The sequence below is a fragment of the Mastigoproctus giganteus genome, chromosome 11 (assembly GCF_048544385.1).
Source record: "Mastigoproctus giganteus isolate SK-2022 chromosome 11, ASM4854438v1, whole genome shotgun sequence".
Lineage (NCBI taxonomy): Eukaryota > Metazoa > Arthropoda > Arachnida > Uropygi > Thelyphonidae > Mastigoproctus > Mastigoproctus giganteus.
Window position 1 is genome coordinate 90,074,907 of NC_143585.1, and position 21,696 is coordinate 90,096,602.

Consider the following 21,696-nt stretch of genomic DNA (forward strand, 5'->3'; position numbering starts at 1 on the left):
TTTTTGTTCCTGCAACTTTTGTTTTTTAGCAAGGCACGTTGTTGTTGTTGTCATAACCCAACTCAAGTTCACTGCCAGAAAGTCTACTATTTTTATGCAAACAGTGTAGCAAGGCTATCCATTATGATTAATATTTCATATTAATCCAAACTGCATTGCTCATATAAAATCCTACAACTACGTTATTTTTTAATAGTGTTAAATAGTATAAAAATAATTATCTTTTACATCAGCTGTGAATTTTTGTATTCCTCCAGTATAGTATTCACTTAAAAGCTTTCATTTTAATTGGAAAAGTTGAGTGATACAAAAAAAAATATCTTTATGGTTCATCAAAAAATACATGTTGCTATGGCAACATTTCATAGAGTTTTGGGGGTTTTTTCCCGATGTCATTAACACTTTCGCTCCTGGCTTTTCTGACGATAGTTTCAACCTGGTAATGAAAACTATGGGATTCGGTCAGTCTGAATTGGAAAGAGCAGAAACATTTTTTGGGCATTCTTCTCACTCTGACTGAATTAATCAGTCTGGTGAAGGTTTCTTGACAAAAAGATAGTTTTTCTTCTCTCAAAGAGCAAGAAAGTTCTGAAAGTAGGGTGGTTTAAAATCTGAAGATTTTATTTTAGAAGTTTGCCCCGTTACAAACCTGTGCTGTGATTGAAGTTTAGCTTCCCACTCCTGTCTAGTTGGTCCTGCATTACTTTTTTAAGGTGCCTCCGTAGCCAGGTGGACAGCAGCAGCAGTGTGTAGCACACGCTTCTTGATTAGATCAGGGTTCGAGCCCGTGACCACCAAATACAGAGGATGCGGAAAGGTCAGGAAATGACCATTGCATATCCCTGGAGCAACATGGCCTTAGTTGCTAATGCTCCTAAAAACCAAATAACTAACTAACAATTACTTTTTTAAAATGGTAACTCTATTATTTTCCCTGGAACAGAAGTTAAGCTTCTTCTTTTGATGCAGTCTCCTATTGGAGGTTGGCGATCATCACGCTGTACTTCTCTCTCTCTTGGGCAAGATGAAAAAGATCCTCAACTGATCTGCCAGTCCAATTGCAGATTGTTTTTCAGCCAACAAAGTTTCCTCCTTCCCACTCCTCTCTTTCCCTCTATTAAGCTAACAGGTCTAATTACTCATGTCACTCTTTGATCCCTCTTTTTTTTTTTTAATTGGGGATGCATTTGCACATCTCCAGTCCACTGGGACTTCCTGCTAATCCAAGGATGCTCTCATAATTATGGCTAATGATCTGCTTATCTCCTTTGCTGCCTCCCTTAATATTATTGGAAAGATCCCATCCACCTCAGGGCCTTTCTTACATTTAACTTCAGCAATTTCTCTTCCACTTTTTCGCTCAGTTATTACAAAATCCTTTAGCTCCTTGGTAGAATATGATAAACTTCTGGCAACCACCCCCTTAAAGGATTCCTCATGTATGAATGTAGATGCAAAGTACTTATTCAGTTTGTCAGTAACCTGAGCAGGATCATCAGTAGTTGAACCAGTGATATCAAGTGGACCTATGTGATTCATCCCCTTCCGTCTAGTGTTTGCATAAGAAAAGAAAAGACATCTGCTATTTTTCTTTTCATCTTTTGCCAAAGATTTCTCATAGTCTGTCTTAGATTGGCTAACATCCTTCATGACTTGATTGCAGAATAGTTTATATCTGCCCTTGGCTTCTGTATCGTTTGATATTTTATGCGTGTCCTGTGCATTTTTCTCTCCACAATAAGTTTCATTAATTTATCTCTGACATCCATTTAGGCTTTAAACCATAAACAGCATTTCTTGTTGGTATGAAAACCCCAGTAGTTCCTGTGATTATTTTTTTTGAATGCTTCCCATTTAGAATTTTCTGATGGTAACATTATCAATTGGTCCACTGTATAGAATTTAAAAATTCTCTGAGACCACTGTAGTTGCCTTTACTAAAGCAAAAACCTTTCCCTTTGTCCTTAATGGTAATTACATCTTTACACAGCGTATTGATATGAGTGACCCTCACATCAATACTCCGTGATCACTGCCGCCTAGTTCTTCTTTTATCTGCAGATTTTTAATGCACGAGTAATCATTTTTGATAATTTGATTAAGAGTATTACTCTCTCTCTCTTGTGTTGCCTAACATGGTGCTGTAGAAAACATTCATCCAGTGAATCCAAAAAAGCCTTGCTAGTGTGTGAATGACCACCCCACAAGTTCCAGTCATTATCTGCAAAGTTAAAATCTCACATTATAAGACATTCTGTTTTACTACCCCACTCAGAATCATCTTATAACGCACTCCTACTCTCATTTTTGCCTTCCCAGTGCTTATGTCACACCAAAAATGACTCAACATTGTATTGGCCACCCATGTCAACTGGATGCACTGTCTTAGATTTTATGTGCTTCTTAGCTAAGAGCATAATCCCTCCTATCCTGTCTGTCCTTTCTATATAAATTGTACTCCCCCATATTTAAATTCTGCATCTCTTATATCTGAATGACACCACCTATCTGATATCCTCATAATGTGTCTGCATTTGATGACTTGACCAGCACTTCAGATTCGTCAAATTTATTTAAATGTTCTACCATTGGTGTATACATGTCTGTGTTCTTACTCTTGTTATTCTTACACAGCCCTTGTATTTCATGATGACTCAAAGTAGGCCTTGAAATCCCTAGCACTTTGCTTTCCAGGCTGCTGCACATCACAATGGATACAGTGCAAGAATCACTTTGATCTCTGCTTGCAGTTATTGTTAATCTGTTAGCCTGTGTAACCCATGTAGCACCTTAAAGCATCATAATTTACTTTTCTGAAATTATAACCCATTCCTTTGCCTTTAACTACTGCTACCTCTCTCTTCATTGTCCACTGTAGAACTCCATGATCACTTCTTGCTACTAGTTCCTGTAGTGCCAACTCTATTATGTCATCTAGTTCATGGGTGATGATGAGATTTAGAACAGAGGTGCCCAAACTTTCTCAGTTCACGGCGCCATTAGTGTCCCAGTAATTTTTTCACGGCACCCCTAAGCCAAAATGTATACCTAACACAATGGTTTTCGACCTTTTAATGTATACCTATATCTTGTCTTCCTTCATGGATTAGGCGATCCGCCTGTTCCGATTTCGAAGAGGTCTGCCCATATTTTCTTCAGTCTTTTTCCTTTTGCTCTATATGTGTAAGCTAATTTAGGGAATCTATCTTCCATTCTTTCTACATGTTCTTTCCATTTTTGTCTGTATTCTATAATTTTAATTGAGTAAATCTTTAATTCCTTTCTAATATTTATGTTTGGTATTTTATCTAATTTTGTACATCCCTTAACATATCTTAAAAATTTCATTCCTGCAGTTGTATTCTATTAATGTCTCTTTGTTTCAGTATCCATGTTTCAGAACCATAAAGAAGTGTTGGTATTGCCATTACTTTGTAAAATTTCAATTGTGTTTCTTTCCTTGTTTTCTTAGCCAGAGTTCTTTTTATTGTTCCACATATATTTTGAAATTTCACCAATTTCTGGTTCATATCTTCTTCAGCATCATATGCTATATCACATCCTAGATATTTAAAATGTTTTACTTGTTCTAATATTTTATTGTCTTTAACTATTTTTGTTCTCACCGTATTTTTCTCCTTAAAAGCCATTGTTCTAGTTTTCATTGTTGATATTTTAACTTTATATTCTTCTGTTACTTGGTTTAATTTAAATACTGCTCTTTGTAAATTATCTTCACTATCTTGAATAATTACTTGATCATCTGCAAATAAGTGTATTAATCCTATTCTTTGTATTTAAATATATCTCTGTATTAATTTCTTCTTTCCATTTACATATCATATCCTCGATATATATGTTAAACAACATTGGTGACAAGCTACATCCCCGTCTAACTCCTTGATTTTTTATACTTTCTTCTGTTAATTTATTACTTGTGTCTATTACTATTTTTGTTCCTTGATATAAATTTTGTATTATTTTTGTAAGATGCTTTGGATATTCTTTATTACTCAATATGTCCCATAGTTTTCGTCTGTTTACTCAATCAAATGCTTTTTCATAATCTATAAATGCTAAATGTGTTTCTAAATTAAACTCTTTGTTTTTCTATTATTTGTTTTAATATAAATATATTATCTGTACATGATCTTCCTTTTCTGAATCCTGCCTGTTCTTCTATTAATATTTCATCAGAGATAATTTTAATTCTATTATTTATTATTTTGCTATACATTTTATATATTGTATTTAGTATGCTATTCCCTCTATAATTCTTTGTATCATTTCTATTTCCTTTTTTAAATATCAAACTTTTTATTATCTTCCATTCTTCTGGTATTTTATATTTGTTCCCAACATTTATTAAATAAATTTAGTATCCTGTCTTTTAAAAAACTTCCTCCATACTTGATCAGTTCTGCATTCATACCATCCATTCCTACTGCTTTCCTATTTAAAATTATAATCCTATTTAAGAATAAAATTATTATATATACCTATATAATAATTTTATTCTTTATATAGAGGTACTAAATAAAGATCAATTATAGATCACCACAAAATAAAAAAATACAGTACAATGGATACTGTACACCTTTTTATAATGAAATAAATGTATAAATTAAAAAAAATAATAAATAATAATAATAACAGTAACTTTAAGTAACTTAAACCCAAATTACACGGCACCCCAAGAATGTTGTTGTGGCAGTCCGGTTGAAAACCACTGGTCTAGAATATTCTTTTCCCTACTTTCCCCGCCATCTTGATACAAATAGCAATTCATCTAGTTGATTTAAAAATTTTGTCCCCCATGTCAAGTTTCCTGTCCATTTGCTCCAATCAATTAGAGGAAAATTAAAATCACCCATAAAAAGATATTGATGCTTACTTGCCCATTCCATTTGTATGTAAAGGCTCTCATCATAATTTTCACAATCACCTGGCCTGTAGATTACTCCCATTCTCGTTATACCTTTGCTTCCAACTCAACTATATCACACTATACGGCTTCTATACTAGCATGCAAAATGTCTGAATCTGGGAAAGCTTTCATTGCGCTCATGCTTCTTTTGATAAGAAGCATGATCCCACCACCCCTTCTGTCTTCCCTATCCTTCCTAAATACATTATACATACCATACTGAAACTCATCATCCCCTATCTTCGGGTGGCACCACATTTCCATAAGCCCTATTATGTCTGCGTTACTTGTCCTAACCAGCAATTTGAATTCACTCATTTTTATTGACGACACTTCTGACATTACTGTATAAACAATTAACACTTAAGTGTTTTTGTATAGTTAACTACTTTGATACACCCCTTAAAGTTATTTAAATTCACTTCCCTGGCATTAGCTACCTGCTCATTTGAAACATGCTAATATATTCTGTTGTGATAACAAACAAGAACTTTTGAGGTATTGCCACTGTAAAGGCACTGCCCATAAATTTAGTATGTTAATGATTCCTACCATACTACTCATTGAAAAAAAACAAAAAAAAAAAAAAAACACTGTGTGTGTGTGTGTGTGTGTGTGTGTGTGTGTGTGTGTGTGTGTGTGTGTGTGTGTGTGTGCATATATATATATATATATATATATATATCCAAATTATATAAGTTACCATAATGCAAGTACCTCATCGTTTGAAAATTGATGTAACCATTCTCCAACCGTACCTCCAGCTTATATGAAAAATATGCAAAGTTACATAAAAATATATCAAATATTAGATAAATAACATAATAAGCCCAACTTGGGAACCCATTTTGTAGGAGACTTTGTCGAGGGCTAAACCCCTACAAAATAAAAACCCAAGTTAGACTGAGCCATCGGTTTCTGTTATCATCTGCCTGTATACCAATTCCAATATCCATAATAATGGATAATACAATTAATTTAGCATAGGGTTATATTAAATACTATAAATCAGTATAAAACTGGCCGTCCAAAAAGTGGGTTATGTCTAATCATAATTTGTACGAATACAGACTGGATGATATTCTGGGCTACATACTGGGCTAAATATCATCCAGTCTGTATTCGTACAAATTATGATTAGACACAACCCACTTTTTGGACGGCCAGTTTTATACTGATTTATAGTATTTAATATAACCCTATGCTAAATTAATTGTATTATCCATTATTATGGATATTGGAATTGGTATACAGGCAGATGATAACAGAAACCGATGGCTCAGTCTAACTTGGGTTTTTATTTTGTAGGGGTTTAGCCCTCGACAAAGTCTCCTACAAAATGGGTTCCCAAGTTGGGCTTATTATGTTATTTATCTAATATTTGATATATTTTTATGTAACTTTGCATATTTTTCATATAAGCCGGAGGTACGGTTGGAGAATGGTTACATCAATTTTCAAACGATGAGGTACTTGCATTACGGTAACTTATATAATTTGGACATACCTAACGTCCGATGTAATGTTATATCTTTTGATGGCATTAATCGGTTCGTTCTATTGTAACATTTTGTTTTTATTTTTATATAATAGTAACACTTAATAATTTTTTATGTATATATCTTACAATTTAACACTAGTATATTTGGATTATATATATATATATATATATATATATATACACACACAGGGTGTTTCAAAAATGATGATTAATAATTTAAAGGTGAAAAGTACAAACTAAAATAAGCAAAAAAAAGTCCCAGTGAATATCGGGCCGCAAATGAACCATTTTTGAGATAATGCAGATTTTCTGTTAAGATTCGCCACTGACTATGGGAACACTAGTTTAGCAAAAAGCTGTGAATCCTTTGCTAAGGGTGGTTTTATTAAACATAAGATAATGCATTTTTAATTTTTGGTTTCAACACCACAGGATTTTACAGATGTTACATGTAACATCTATAAATGCTGTCCTTGTATCCATATGCAGCTTTGTAGTCTTCTCTGCATTGAGTTGCGTATCCTCTCAGGCATTCCTGGGTCATTCTGATTTGTTGAAAGGCTCCTTCAACCCGACGCTTCAATTCTTCAACTATGTTAATGCCAAAAGAGTACACCAAGCTTTTTGATGACCCCAGATACAAACATCCATAGGATTTAAGCCTGGTGATCTGGGAGGCCACATTACAGGCCCACCTCTACCTATTGACCATACCTTCTAGTTAGATACAGAGTCACAACTCGATTAAAATGTGCCGGTGCACCATCATGCATAAACCACATGTTCTGGCATTGATGAAGTGGAACATTATCATCATCAAGGAGGTCTAGAAGAACATTTTGCAGAAACTGAAGGTACAGCTCCCCTGTTAGCCTGTTTGGCAGAAAGTGTGGTCCAATTAAACAGTGTCCTAGTAGTCCTGCCAAGACATTCAACGAGAAACGCTGCTGATTTTGTGAATTGTATTAGGATTTTCGTTGGACCAAACGTGACAGTTATGAAAATTAAAAATACCATCACGAGTAAACCCAGCTTCGTCAGTGAACAAAATGTTGTTTAAAAATTGGGGGTTCAGAACGCACTGTTGTTGCATCCACTGTCAGAAGTTCACTCTGGGAGGGTAGTCTGTATTGCTGAGACCTGGTACACGCTGGATATGGTAGGGGTACAGTAATTGACAATGTAAAATTTGCCACACGCTGCTATGACTCGGTACACGCTCTTGCAGAGCAACTCTCCTGGTCGAAATTCCTGAATTTTTGTTCTATTCTTTGTAACACCCTTTCCTCAACATGAGGTGTTATGCTTCTGGGCCTACCTGCTCGTATTCCATGTGTGAAGCGCATATCCCCGGAGCAATATGGCCTTAGTTGCTAATGCTCCTAAAAACCAAATAACAAACAACAAACAAGCACTTTATGTATGGTTTGGCAAACGGCAGTGCTTTGGAAGCTCGTCGTTTGTACCATAAAAGGTCCCCAGAACGTAGATGTCTAGACAGGAAAACATTTGAAGGTATCTATCGCTGCCTTTGTGAACATGGGACCTTTACACCTCATGCTGCCGACAGAGGATGACCAAAATCTGCGACTCCTGAAGTAGAGTAGGAGATTTTGAATGTTGTGCATGCCACTCCTGGAATCAGCACATGCAGAAAAGCAATGCAACTGGCTATTCAACGTTCAACTATTTAGAGAGTGTTGCAAGAACACCAACTGTATCCTTATCATCTGCAACGGGTACAGGCCTTGTCACCAGCAGATTACCCTGCGTGAGTAATAGTAGTAGTAGTAGTAGTAGTAGTGGCATGTGATGCAAAGCAAGTGTATGAGCTTATGCAGCATCAGCCAAAAAAAAAAAAAAAAAAAAAACCACACCATTCCCTCCAAATACCTGTCCAGTTCCTCCTTAAATTTATTCAACCTATCAACTTCCACAGCGACAGATGGAAGTTTGTTCCAGCAATTAACCACCCGCTGGCTAAAGGCAAATTTCTGCACATTTATTCTACATCTGTCCTTTCTTAATTTGAATTTATGCCCCCTTAGGTTCGTAATCTGAACAAGTGGAAGGATCCCATAAGAATTCAGCGTGCTCAACCCATTTAAGGCCTTATACAACTTAATCAGATCACCGCCACTGCAATTTGCAGAACTTAAGCCTCTCTTGGTAAGAGGATCCTTTCATTCCCCTCACCAATCTTGTTGCCCTTCTCTGTACATGCAGGTGCCTCCGTAGCCAGGTGGGAAGGAGCAGCAGTGCGTAGCACATGCTTCTTGATTAGACCGGGGTTTGAGCCCGTCACCACCAAATACGGAGGATGCGGAAAAGTCAGGGAATGACCACCGCGTATCCCGGAGCAATATCGCCTTAGTTGCTAATGCTCCTAAAAAAAAAAAAAAAAACAACAACTCTGTTGTACACACTCAAGCAAATCTACATCCTTCCTAAAATGAGGCCTTCAGACCTGTATGCAGTACTCAAGGTGTGGCCTGACCATTGCCTTATACAGAGGGACAATCACCTCCTTTTCCCTGCTAGCAAAATTCCTATATATCATTGACAAAACCCCATGACCTGCCCTGGCAGCCTGTCTGCATTGCTCAGAAAACTTCATATCTGACTGCACAATTACTCCCAGGTCTTTTTCATTTTCTACCACCTTAAGTGTAGTACCACGCAGTTGGTACGTTTCTCTGGGGTTACTTCTACTCATATACAGTTGTCAAGGTTAAACTTCAGTTGCCACTTCTTAGCCCATCTGCTCAAATTATCTAGGTCCTGTTGCAGTAGCACACTGCCATTACTGTCATTAACAACCCTGCCAACCTTTGTATCATCTGCAAACTTCAACATTAAGCCTGATATACCCTCATCAATATCATTGATAAATATACAAAACAACAGTGGACCCAACACCGAACCCTGTGGGACTCCACTAATAACATTAGTCCACGAAGAGCAGCACCCATTGATTACCACCCTCTGTCTTCTCCCACTTAACCATCCTTTTATCCATTGTAGCAACTTACCCTTAATACCATTCTGCTCCAATTTGTACAATAGTCTTCCATGCACAACAATGTCAAAAGCTTACCTGAAATCCAAATATATGATATCAAAATTATTTTTTTTCATCCAGTTCCTTTGTAACCACATCATAATATCCTGTCAAATTTGTCAGACAAGACTTTCCCTTAACAAACCCATGCTGTGTCTGAATTATTGCTGCAGTCTTGTCTTGATGATCCTGCAATGCATCTTTAACCAGTGACTCCATTATTTTACCCGGAACAGAAGTTAAACTAACTGGTCTGAAATTACTCGTGTCACCCTTTGATCCCCCTTTGTGAATTGGGGATACATTCACATCTCCAGTCCGTGGGAACCTCCCCTGAGTCCAAGGATGCTCTCATAATTATGCATAATTATGAGAGCATCCTTTTGCAGCAGTGTTGTACAACTCCTCACTTTCCTGCCTTAGTGATATTCACAGATGAAGCACAGTTCACACGAGACAGAATCCAAAATTTTCACAATCATCATGTATGGGCTGAGGAAAACTCACATGCACTTCTTCCATTACATCACCAACAGCAATTCAGCCTCAACATCTGGGCAGGCGGTTTTGGTGATAAGTTATTTGGGATTCATGTACTTCCAAACAAACTCACAGGGCAGGCGTACAGAAACTTTCTGGAAAACAACATGCCTGATTTTTTGGATGACACACCACTGATCATTCGTCAACAAGCACACTTCATGCACGATGGCACTCCCACACATTTCAGGCACCTAGCCACCTATCTGAATCGAATTTTCCTGGTCAGTTGATAGGTAGATGGGGACCAACTGCCTGGCCTCCACACTCATCTGATTTAAACCCACTAGATTTCTTTTTGTGGGGCCATTTAAAGTCATTGGTGTATTCGACTGTGGTGTCTGATGTGGAAACTCTCCGCACTCGAATTGTGGCAGGTTGTCAGACAATACGAAACACGCCAGGTTGTTGTTGAGGCCTGTATTTGGGCAGAAAGTGAACATTTTGAACAATTACTATAAGTGATGTGAACGGTTAAGTGTCATAGACAGATCTTCAAAACTTGGTAACCAAGCATTTCTGGAACTATGTTGATATAATATATTTTTATTGTCTACATATGAGGAACTCATTCCTGAAGTTATGCTGTGTATTTTTGAGACACCCTATATATATAGACAAATGTTTATATTCAGTGTATAGGGAAGGGATGTTGACCTGTCAATTGTAATTACCATGGAAAAATTGAGAAGGCCTGTAAGGTGAAGGAGATAACCTGAAATAAATTGATTATCATAATAATAGAAATAATAATGAAGATAACAATGTTACCTAAAGTAGTGGGACCTAAAGCTTTAACTACTTCTTCATAGGGTCGACATCCAAAACCATAGAAGCCACAACAATAAGCAGGGTCTCTGTTTCTGTTTTGATGTATACATGCAAAATGTATAAAACACAGCTGACCCAACAGAGACCAAAAAGAAAAGAATAAAATTAAAAAAAAAAAAAAAAAAATTGCCAATAGAACTTAAAGCGGGGGAAAAAAATTTTGAAGTCAAAAGGATAGATACATTACAAAAATTACTACCTCTTACTGTGTGTTTGGAACGGAATCTGTGAAATAGTTGCCTGTGGTGTTTACAAAGTAACGTTGGAGAACCAAAGATAAAGCCGATAGATCACTGTCCAGAGTGTTTATGTCAGTTGAAGCAACCACTTGTGAGGGGGAGGAAGTAGAGTCGTCAAATGAAATGTCCCATGTTACGGAGAAGTAGGTAAATAAACAAATGAGGCACAGTGCCAGCAGAGGGAGATTATTAATGACTGACAAAGTAGAATAGAAAGACACAAAAGTTTGTATCAGAGGAAAAAGGGAACGATAGCAGAGGAATAGCATCTCAGTATTGCTTTCGGCCAGCCTAATTGCACACAAGAAATAAAATGTAGTTGTTAAGGAAAGCAGAAAGAAATTTGAAGAAAAGTAATATAGTTGTGCTCAGGTTGTCCGGGGTTGCTGAACCCTCTACTTCCTCCCCCTCACAAGTGGACTGATGTCTGGACAAATGCCTCATATGTTTAAGTCAGTATTGTTATTGTAAAAAAAAAAAAAAAAAAAAAAAAAAAAAGGGACATAACAGAACACGATACTCCCATGTAATTGCCAATCTGTGGGCACAAATCCCACCCCCCAAAGTTCTGTTGGCAATTCCCCCCACCTAAATTTTACTCTTTTCTTTTTGGTCTCTGTCATGTCGGCTGTGATTTATACATTTTGCATGTATACATCATAACAGAAGCAGATACCCTGCTTATCGTTGTGGCTCCTATGGTTTTGGCTACCTACCCTATGAAGAAGTAGTTAAAGCTTTAGGACCCACTACTTTAGGTAACATTGTTATCTTCATTATTATTTCTATTTTTATGTTAATCAATTTATTTCAGGTTATCTCTTTCACCTTACAGACCTTTGCAATTTTTCCATGGTAATTACAATTGACAGGTCAACATCTTTTCCCTATACACTGAATATAAATATTTGTCTATATTTCATTATGGTTGCCAGGTTTCTCTACTGGAACTAGTAGTACCCGGATCCATAACACAGTTTAATATTTTTGATTTAATACTTTGTTTGCTTACTTTTACTAATACTCTAGATACTAATACAGTGGACTCCCGCTAATCCGAACATCCGCCTAATCCGAACCAGTTTCGGTCGGCAGAGAGGAAATTTTTTAGTTCGCAAAATATATGTTTTTTTGTATTTTCCAGTTAAATTTAAATGGCATTAATGGTGCAAAAACATTTAGAATTCCACAAAACAATTGTATTTTATTGTAGACTGTACTAATACAAAATTAACAAATCAGTGTTTGACATGGCCTATTAAAATTACAGATCTATACTTACACACCAAAACAGGAATAAAAGTCATTTTTCAGAAGTAACAAACTCTATTAGTTTCTTTTGACGTAACGATGAAAATCGGCTAGATGATGCTATGTTTTGCCACTGCTTCATAAACATGTAGTCTGCCGGTATAGCGCTGGGATGTTGTTCTAAGTAGCGTAAAGCGAGGTCAAGGGCCGCTGTCGCATCTGTGTGCGGCACAAGTTGTTCCGCAGAAACACCGGGCTCGTCATCACTCCCGTCATCATTCTGTTTGGAGTCTTCTTGGGTGACAGCTGCCATGATGTCCTCATCCGACAGGTTTTCATGACCTATTCCATCCGCTGCAATCCACTCGTTAACGTCAGATTCTATTGCTTCCTCGCACCCGGGAATTTCCTGTACGAGCTGAATTAATTGTTCTATGTCATTGTTTTCGTCAGAGCTATCGACAAAGCTGAGAGAGGGCCATAATTTCTTCCACGATCTTTGTATGGACTGCTCGGTTACACCCTCCCACGACTCAGCAACCCAATATACAACATCTTTTAAGTTCACTTGTTTCATTTTCTCATGTAAAGAAAGTGAATTGGTGTTATCTTCTATCAAGGACCTAAGATATTTCTTTCTGTATGCAAGCTTGATAGACTGTAACACCCCCTGGTCCATGGGCTGTAATAACGGTGTTACATTAGGCTGTAAAAAAACTGCCTTTATATCCCCTGATGTCAACTCGGAAACGTCTGGGTGGGACGGCACATTGTCTATGAGGAGAATGGCACGAGGTGGCAAATCATTTTCATTGCTGAAACGTTTCACTGCTGGGACAAATTGATTATGAAACCACTCAATGAAAAGCTGTCTGTTCATCCAAGCTTTTTTTTGACTTTTATAATGGACTGGAAGATTGTTAATGTTCATATTTTTAAAAGCTCTCGGCTTCGCTGATTTACCGATCATCATCAAAGGTAGCTCGTGATTTCCTGAAGCATTACTACAAGCTATCAATGTCACTCGCTCCTTATTCATTTTAAAACCTGGGGCACGCATTTCTTGTTGAGATGCTAGACTTTTTGTGGGCAAAGCCTTAAAATTTAAACTTGTCTCATCAGCGTTATATATCTGCTGAGGTGAATAATGTGATACCAAATCAGCGAACTCACTCAAATATTTCTCTGCTGCAGCATGATCAGCTGATAATTGCTCCCCCGTGATCGTTAGCTGGCGAATCCCATGGCGCTTCTTCCAGCGATCAAACTAACCGGTACTCGCACTAAATGATTCATCACCTTTCATTAGTTTGTTGAGATGAATGGCCTTTTCTCTAACAAGAGGTTCACTTAGTGGTGTTCCCCTTCCTCTTTCCTGAGTGAACCACGTGAATAAGGCTTCATCAAGCTTGTCAAACGTTGAGGGCCTTACTGTTTGTCAATTTTCAACTGATTTTTCTGAAGTAGAGGTACAAAACTGCTCGATCTTTGCGCGGTTTTTTTTCCAGTCAGTTACTGTGGCCTTGCCCACTCCAAACTCTATTGCTAATTTCGTTGCACTTTCCCCCTTGTCCAGCCTTTTCAAAACTTCCAGCTTATCTTTCAACGTACACGTGGTGTGTTTCCGTTTTGTGGCCATTGTGGCAGCAGACTGATGTAAAAATGTAATGTAGAGCGAAGATATAAACATTCACATTTAATGCACAATGTCGCCTGCAATTAGTCTTAGCGTGGGGGGGGGTTGCTTCCGGTGTGTTACGCTCACGTACAAACGCTAGTAGGCTTACTGTACATTCATTCCTTAATAAACCAGACCTGTTTTACTGCTTGCTTCTGCATTATTGCAGTTATTCGGCTAATCCGAAATTCTGCTAATCCGAACAGGGCTCGGTCTCAATTAGTTCGGACTAGTGGGAGTCTAGTGTACTTCTTTACTTACTAATACTCTAGATTTACTTATACTCTAGACTAATACTCAAGATTTCTAAGAGGTACAAGCTAAAGGTTATAATGATTTATGCACCAACATCGAGCCATGATGATGAAGAGGTTGAAGAAATGTAAACTGAAATTGAGTCTCCTAGATGAGCAGAAAACCCACTACACTATTATTATGGGGGACTTCAATGCTAAGGTTGGAAAAAGACAAAACAGCGCAGAAAGGGAAACTATAGGAAAGAGACTTGTGGAATTTGCAGAATCTCAAGGATTGTCAGTAATGAACACTTTTCAAGAAAAGGATGAACAGAAAGTGGACATGGAAAAGTCCAAATGGATTAACAACTAATGAAATCGACTTCATCCTCACTAACAGAAGATATATTGTGAATGATGTTACTGTCCTGAATAAGGTAAATGTTGGAAGTGATCACAGAATGGTAAGATGTACACTTGATATAGATGTAGGAAAGGAAAAACTGACTCGAGTAAATAATACAAAGGTCTTTGAGATAACAGAAGAGGAGAAAAAGCAGTATGTACTGGAACTTAAGAACAAGTGTGAGCTTCTGCAGACTGCTCAGGACCAAGATATTGACGAGGAATATTACAACTTTCTGAAAGTGATAAAGTTCAAGAAATCTATAGGGAAAAAGAAATCCAAAGAAGAAAAAAATTAGTCAAGAAACACTTGTTATGATGAACCGAAGGCGAAAAATGAAGAGCAAGATAAACACTGACAAGGAAAAAATTGAGTATACTGACTTATGCAGAGCCATTAGAAAGAGACTCAGAGAGGACATAAGAAGATTTAACACATGAAAAGTAGAACAAGCATTAAGGGAAAACAAAGGATTTAAATCAGCAGCCATGAGCAGTAATACAGAAAGACAAATGATACTGAAACTGAAAAATAGCGATGGTGTACTTAGAAACAGCAGAGAAGGCATAATTCAAATAGCAGAAGACTACTATAGAGAATTATACAAGAAGCGAGGGAATAATGCCAGCAGTGGGGAAGATGGATTGCAAATTAGCAACACATATGAAATACCCGATATTCTTCCTAATGAGGTAGAACATGCATTGAAGAAAATGAAGAATCAGAAAGCCCCGGGGGAAGATGAAGTTACTGTAGAGTTGTTAAAATTGGGAGGAAGAGACATAACACAAAAACTGGCAAGGCTCTTCACAAAGTGCATTAGAAAAGGTGTGACACCTAAACAGTGGAATAATGCAATCATAGTTTTGCTGCATAAGAAAGGAGATAAATCAGAAATTGGAAATTATAGGCCAATTAGCTTGTTATTCCACATCTACAAGTTGTTCACAAGGGTCATTACTAACAGATTAGAAAGAATACTTGATGAGAATCAACCGAAAGAGCAAGCTGGCTTTAGGACAAGATTCTCAACTATGGATCACCTTCACGTAATATCACAGCTAATGGAGAAAGCAAATGAATATAAAACACCATTATGCCTGGCATTTGTGGATTATGAAAAGGCATTTGACTCCATACAGCATAAGGCAATGTTTCGGGCACTGGAAAGACAAGGCATAGACACCCCACATATTATGATTTTGAAGAAAATATATGAGAATGCTATCTCCTTTATTAGACTAGACAAAGACAGTAGGAAATTTAAAATCGAGAAAGGAGTTCGACAAGGAAACACAATATCTCCGAAGCTGTTTACTGCTGCCCTTGAGGAAGCTTTCAGAAGATTAGACTGGTCGCAGAAAGGAGTCAATGTGAACGGAGAGTACCTAAACCATTTACGATTTGCAGATGACATTGTGGTCAAAAGCCATGATCCCAAAGAATTAGAGGAAAATCTTAATCAGTTATGCACAGTTAGTAAGGATTTTGGACTAAAGATGAATATGGCTGAAACAAAAGTAATGATGAACAAGTATGCCACAGAAAGGGAAATAATGATTGAAGGAGCAGTAATTGAAAAGGTGGAGTCATATACTTATCTGGGACAAGTTATTAGCTGTAATAATGATAAATGGCTGGAAGTCAAGAGAAGAATAAATTTTGGATGGATGGCATTCAGGAAATATAGTCACATACTGAAGAACAATATCCCAGTTTGTCTGAAATGCAAAATAATGAACCAATGTATACTCCCCACCATGACTTATGGAAGTGAAACTTGGGCACTCACCAAAAGAATGGAAGAGAAGCTGAGAACTACACAGTGAAGAATGGAACGAATTATATTGGAAATCAGACTGTTAGATAAGAAGAGAAACACATACATTAGCAAACTCAAGTAAAGGACATTCTTATCAAAACTAAAGAACTAAAATGGTCTTGGGCAGGACACATAGCTCGAAGACATGATGCCAGATGGATTAAGAAAATAACAGAATAGTACCCAAGAGGAGCTAGAAGAAAACCTGGAAGACAAAGGTGGAGATAGATAGATAAAATTCATGAGTTTGTGGGTAAGAAATGGATGGCCAGTGCTCAAAACAGAAAGAACTGGAAAGTTGCTGGAGTTGCCTTCATCCTGCAGTGGATTGAAAATGGCTGATGATGATGATTGCTTACTTTGTCATTTGGTAACTTAATTATTTTTATCAATATTATATATTTTACAAGCTCTGTCTTGGCATTGCTTAAGCTGCCTTGAATTGAATAGCTTGATGTACACATCTTACGCAGTTTTTTTTTTTTCCATCGTTCTGACTTTCAATTTTCGATCACTATGGATCAATTTGACTATGGCCATTTTGCATATTCCATAATCAGTTATTCCTTCTCCTTGTCATTGGTGTGTGTGTGTATATATATATATATATATATATAATATAGAAAATTAATAAATATCTTATGTAAAGTAAACTAAACAAGAACTGATTAATGCCATCTATACATATATAGATAGAACATCACATCAGTCTTATTATATATTTTTTGTATAGTTTAAGTACAATTAGTAAAATAGGTAAGATATAGAATAAATATATTTCATATTGGATAAGCTAGTAGCTACTTAACCCTATAATAGCCATAACTGGTCCATGAGGCCAAACCTAGTAAAGGATGATCATTAGTCAAAGTAAAAGTAAAAATAAAACAATTAATAAACATAATAATAATATATATATATATATATATATATATATCAAGTCAATTATAGGTAATTATAGGTACCTATAATTGACTTGATATATATTATTATTATGTTTATTAATTGTTTAATTTCTACTTTTACTTTGACTAATAATATTTATTCTATATCTTACCTATTTTACTAATTGTATTTAAACTATACTATATATATATATATATATATATATATATATATATATATATATACTATACAATATATATATATATATATATATATATATTGTATAGTTTAAGTACAATTAGTAAAATAGGTAATTTATTTGCTATATTCATTATACAAAGGGGTTTGCCTGCGTTCTGACTTGTCTACCAGGACTCTGCCTTTACATATCTACTAATTAATCACTTACTCAACGATATCTTTAAATACAGATTTAGTAAGTATTGTAAAGCCACCAACGAATATATTAACATTAAATTTAGCTATAATCTGTTGGATCATATAAACTTATGAATATATACAAACACGATCTCCCTATTAACAATTTAAAAATCAGTACAAGATTCAGTTACAATAAACCAATAGGTCTCACAGTCTGTAATTATAAGCAGGTTGCCTGCAACCTAGAAAGGAGTGATATTGAGGCCGAATGTTTTTGCCATTTGCCTCAATATCATGTTTATGTGGACAAAGATCACAAGCACATTATTACAGGCGACCTTAGCATCATTACTGAACCTGAACTACGCACCCTACTTTCCTATGGATTTAAATTTAGGCCCAGCGCTACATGCAACACCAATAAGATGTATAAACAAATATACCAAGACCTCATGCAATTTTGCCTAAAATTAGCATATAAATATAATATACCATTAGAAGCTTTCCAAAAATGGATATCCCTTACTTATCAAACTATTTATAAACAGCTTGGTGTCCTACACAAAAATATACAGCCTGCCAAGACTTTTGACTTGGGCAAAGTAAAGCAACAATTAAAAAAGTTATAGGCTATGTTTATCATTACTACCATAGACAAAGCAGCCAACAACTACTGCTTCATATGCAAAAAATTCTATACTACCACTGTGCTTAACGAACTGAACCACAGTTCTACTTATAAACTGGAGCCCATTAAAAGCACCACCATTACAAAAAAATTACTGGCTATACATAAAAAATTAAAATTAAATAACCCTAACACTAATTTTCCATATGTATACTGTATACCAAAATTCCACAAAACACCTACTTGTTTCAGATTTATTACCTCCTGCAGGAACAGTTACGCAAAAATTCCACATAAAAAACTGGTTGAACTACTAAGTATTATTTTTAATAACATTGACAACTCTAGAGTTATCCTCAATAATAACCCGATTCTGGAATATTTAAAATACAACAGTCATACCACTGAACATGTCAGCACTTATGACTTCAAAAATCTGTTTACCAGTATTCCGCACGATAGTTTAAAACACCTTCTCAGTCACTATTACACTGAATATAATAACATATTACCATGCAAGCAACAATACTGGAATGACTTGATAAATATTTGCATCTTCAACAGTTACATCTACAATGGTACCAATATATACAAGCAAAAAACTGGGATTGCAATGGGTGCTTGTAGTTCCAGTCTGTCTGGTTGCCAATCTTTACCTACACTACTTCGAAACAAATATTATCAAGGACATAACTTTGTACAGATACATTGACAGTTTAATCGTTTTTAATCATTCCAACTTTCTCACCGAATTTGGCAATAATTACCCATCGGAATTAGAAATAGTTGCTATCAATAAAGATAGCACAAAAACAGCCACTTACCTGGATATTAACATACAGGTGCACAATAATAAAATAGATACCAACGTTTACGACAAACTTAATGCATTTGGATTTAAAACTATTGGCCTCACCAACTGGCATTCAAATATCTCATTAAGAATTCATAAAAATATAATTGTGTCACAGAGCATTAGAATAATTAAAATATGTAATAACGCTAAATATATAATCAGCACACTTATCGATTTTAAACACAAGTTATCTGAGAACGGACTCCCGGAACGTTTTATTAATATAAACCTACATACAGCTATGTTGATAGCCTTAAATAAATACCATAATCACTTTGACCACTATTATATTATACCTAACGTTTTGCGGAACTAACTCTTTACCCACTGGATTATTTATAGTTGACGGTTTCTACAGATCCTGTACATATGTAAATAATTAGGCACTGCCTCAGAAGCATATTTAATACAGCTTACGCTCATTGAAAAAGTTGTACCTGTATTTGCTTCTGAGGTAGTAATTAATTCTTGGCTTCCCCCTTAGCCATTTTCTTCTTTCGCTTCTTATGAGAACCTCTTATCCTATTTCATTTCTAAATTTCGCCGCTTAATATTATTAATACCCCTTATTGCTATGCGCTAAGATTACTAGAGGGCGTGTGCACTAAACTGTTTTAAACTAATTATTTCTCAGCTAACTACATGTCAGTACGAGGGCGCTGGCACCCGCTATCTACGTATATAAATCAACACGTGCTCTACAACGTGGCTTTTTCTTGTGTTTCTTCTTCGAGGTATGTCTGCTTCTCTTGTTATACCACGCTGTAAGTATCTAGGAACTAGCCTTTCCTGTCCACTTCATTTCCATAATATATTTTATTTTATTTTATTTTATACATTATCCAAATTTTGCTGCATTATACTATTGATATACCAGGATCTCTTGCTATAAGGGACGGGAAGTTACGCCCCTGGTATTATCCGACGTACAATTGCATTATTACTTTTCCTTTACTTCAACTATTTGCTATCTTCTTACCTCATGAACCATTCTTCTTCTGTTCTTACCTCATGAACTATTAGAGTAATTCGAGGGGGATTGAGGTACTATTGCTCTTCTTACACCCTATATCCGTTCTCCTTTTTTAGCTGTTGCTCCTTTGTCATCCACTAACATGATATTATTTAAAAACTATTGGTTCTCAACTACCACTATTATTCGTCTTTCTGCTTGATTCATTGTCTTGGCTATCGGTCGGGCTAAAACCATCACCTCAAATTTCGTCTAACTACCACAAAATTCGTCTAACTTTAACTTACTTACCATTATTATAGCCATCCTTCTTTTTGATATCTTTTATTACCATTCGGCATGGATTAACAGGCAGATGATATCAGAAACTGATAGCTCACTAATTGTAGGAGGACACATTGAAGGGGTTAGCCCTTGATCAAGTCCCTTTCAATGTGTCACCTTTTTCCTATAATTGGCATGACATATGTATATAGTTATTATTTTCTACATTTATGCTTTATTGATTATTTTGTTTTTTCAATATTTGTTATTTCCATTATTTATGTGTATCCTTACCAAGCTAGAACCATGGACTAGTTATAACTATTATAGCGTTTAGTTGCCACCAGCTTATATATACTTGCCTTTAATAAATTTGCACGTTTAATAACTGCTCAAACTATGCTCAAACATAATAAGACTGATGTAATGTTCTATCTAGACATTCATTGATGGCATTACTCACTTCTTCTCCTCCTTTCAGTTTTTAGTTTTTTATCGTATAATTTGCTATAATAATTGTTAATTTATTTGCTATATTCATTATATATATATATATTTATTATGACTTTTCGTCACTTTACCTTTTTGATGCTTTTTATGAACTACCAACTTAATAAGGACATACTACATGGGCAGAGTAGGTTAAATCTGACCCCGGGGCTTATGCTTTGTACAACTCCTCAACCATTCTCCAAACTTTCAACCTTCACATTTAACACACACCACACAGAACAAACCAGCATCTAATGCTTCTTGCCTGAATGGTAATGAGGTTGCCTCCTCTAACTGTTATCATGCTCACTACAATCTAAAATTTAACAAATGCTCCAACAAACTTTGCCTTACATGCCCCTACACGCATCCACAACATATTTCTAACAATTTTGAAGATCCAATATTCTGCAAAAGCAGCAATATAGTTTATCTTTTAAAGCACAAGTATTGGAACCTAATGCCAGAAATCAACAGGAAGAATTATTCGTGTTAAAATTAAAAACTCTCTATCCATATGGACTCAACAATAAATTCAATCATAAGATTGTCACGAATAATATTACAGATATGTGCATATATGAGAAATTAAGAATAAATAGATTAATAAATTAATATTAATAAATATTAATAATAAATAGATTAAGATAAATAAATTAAGAATAAAGGCCTAAATATATCCAGACCTTTTAGGAAACACAAACCCAAAAGTACCAACATTACTA

General features: G+C 35.8%; 1 protein-coding gene across 1 annotated transcript in view; it reads left to right on the plus strand.

Moving 5' to 3' along the window:
* The window catches only part of LOC150078245 (regulator of G protein signaling loco-like), a 311,630-nt gene that overhangs the window by 202,360 nt on the left and 87,574 nt on the right, over positions 1-21,696 (plus strand).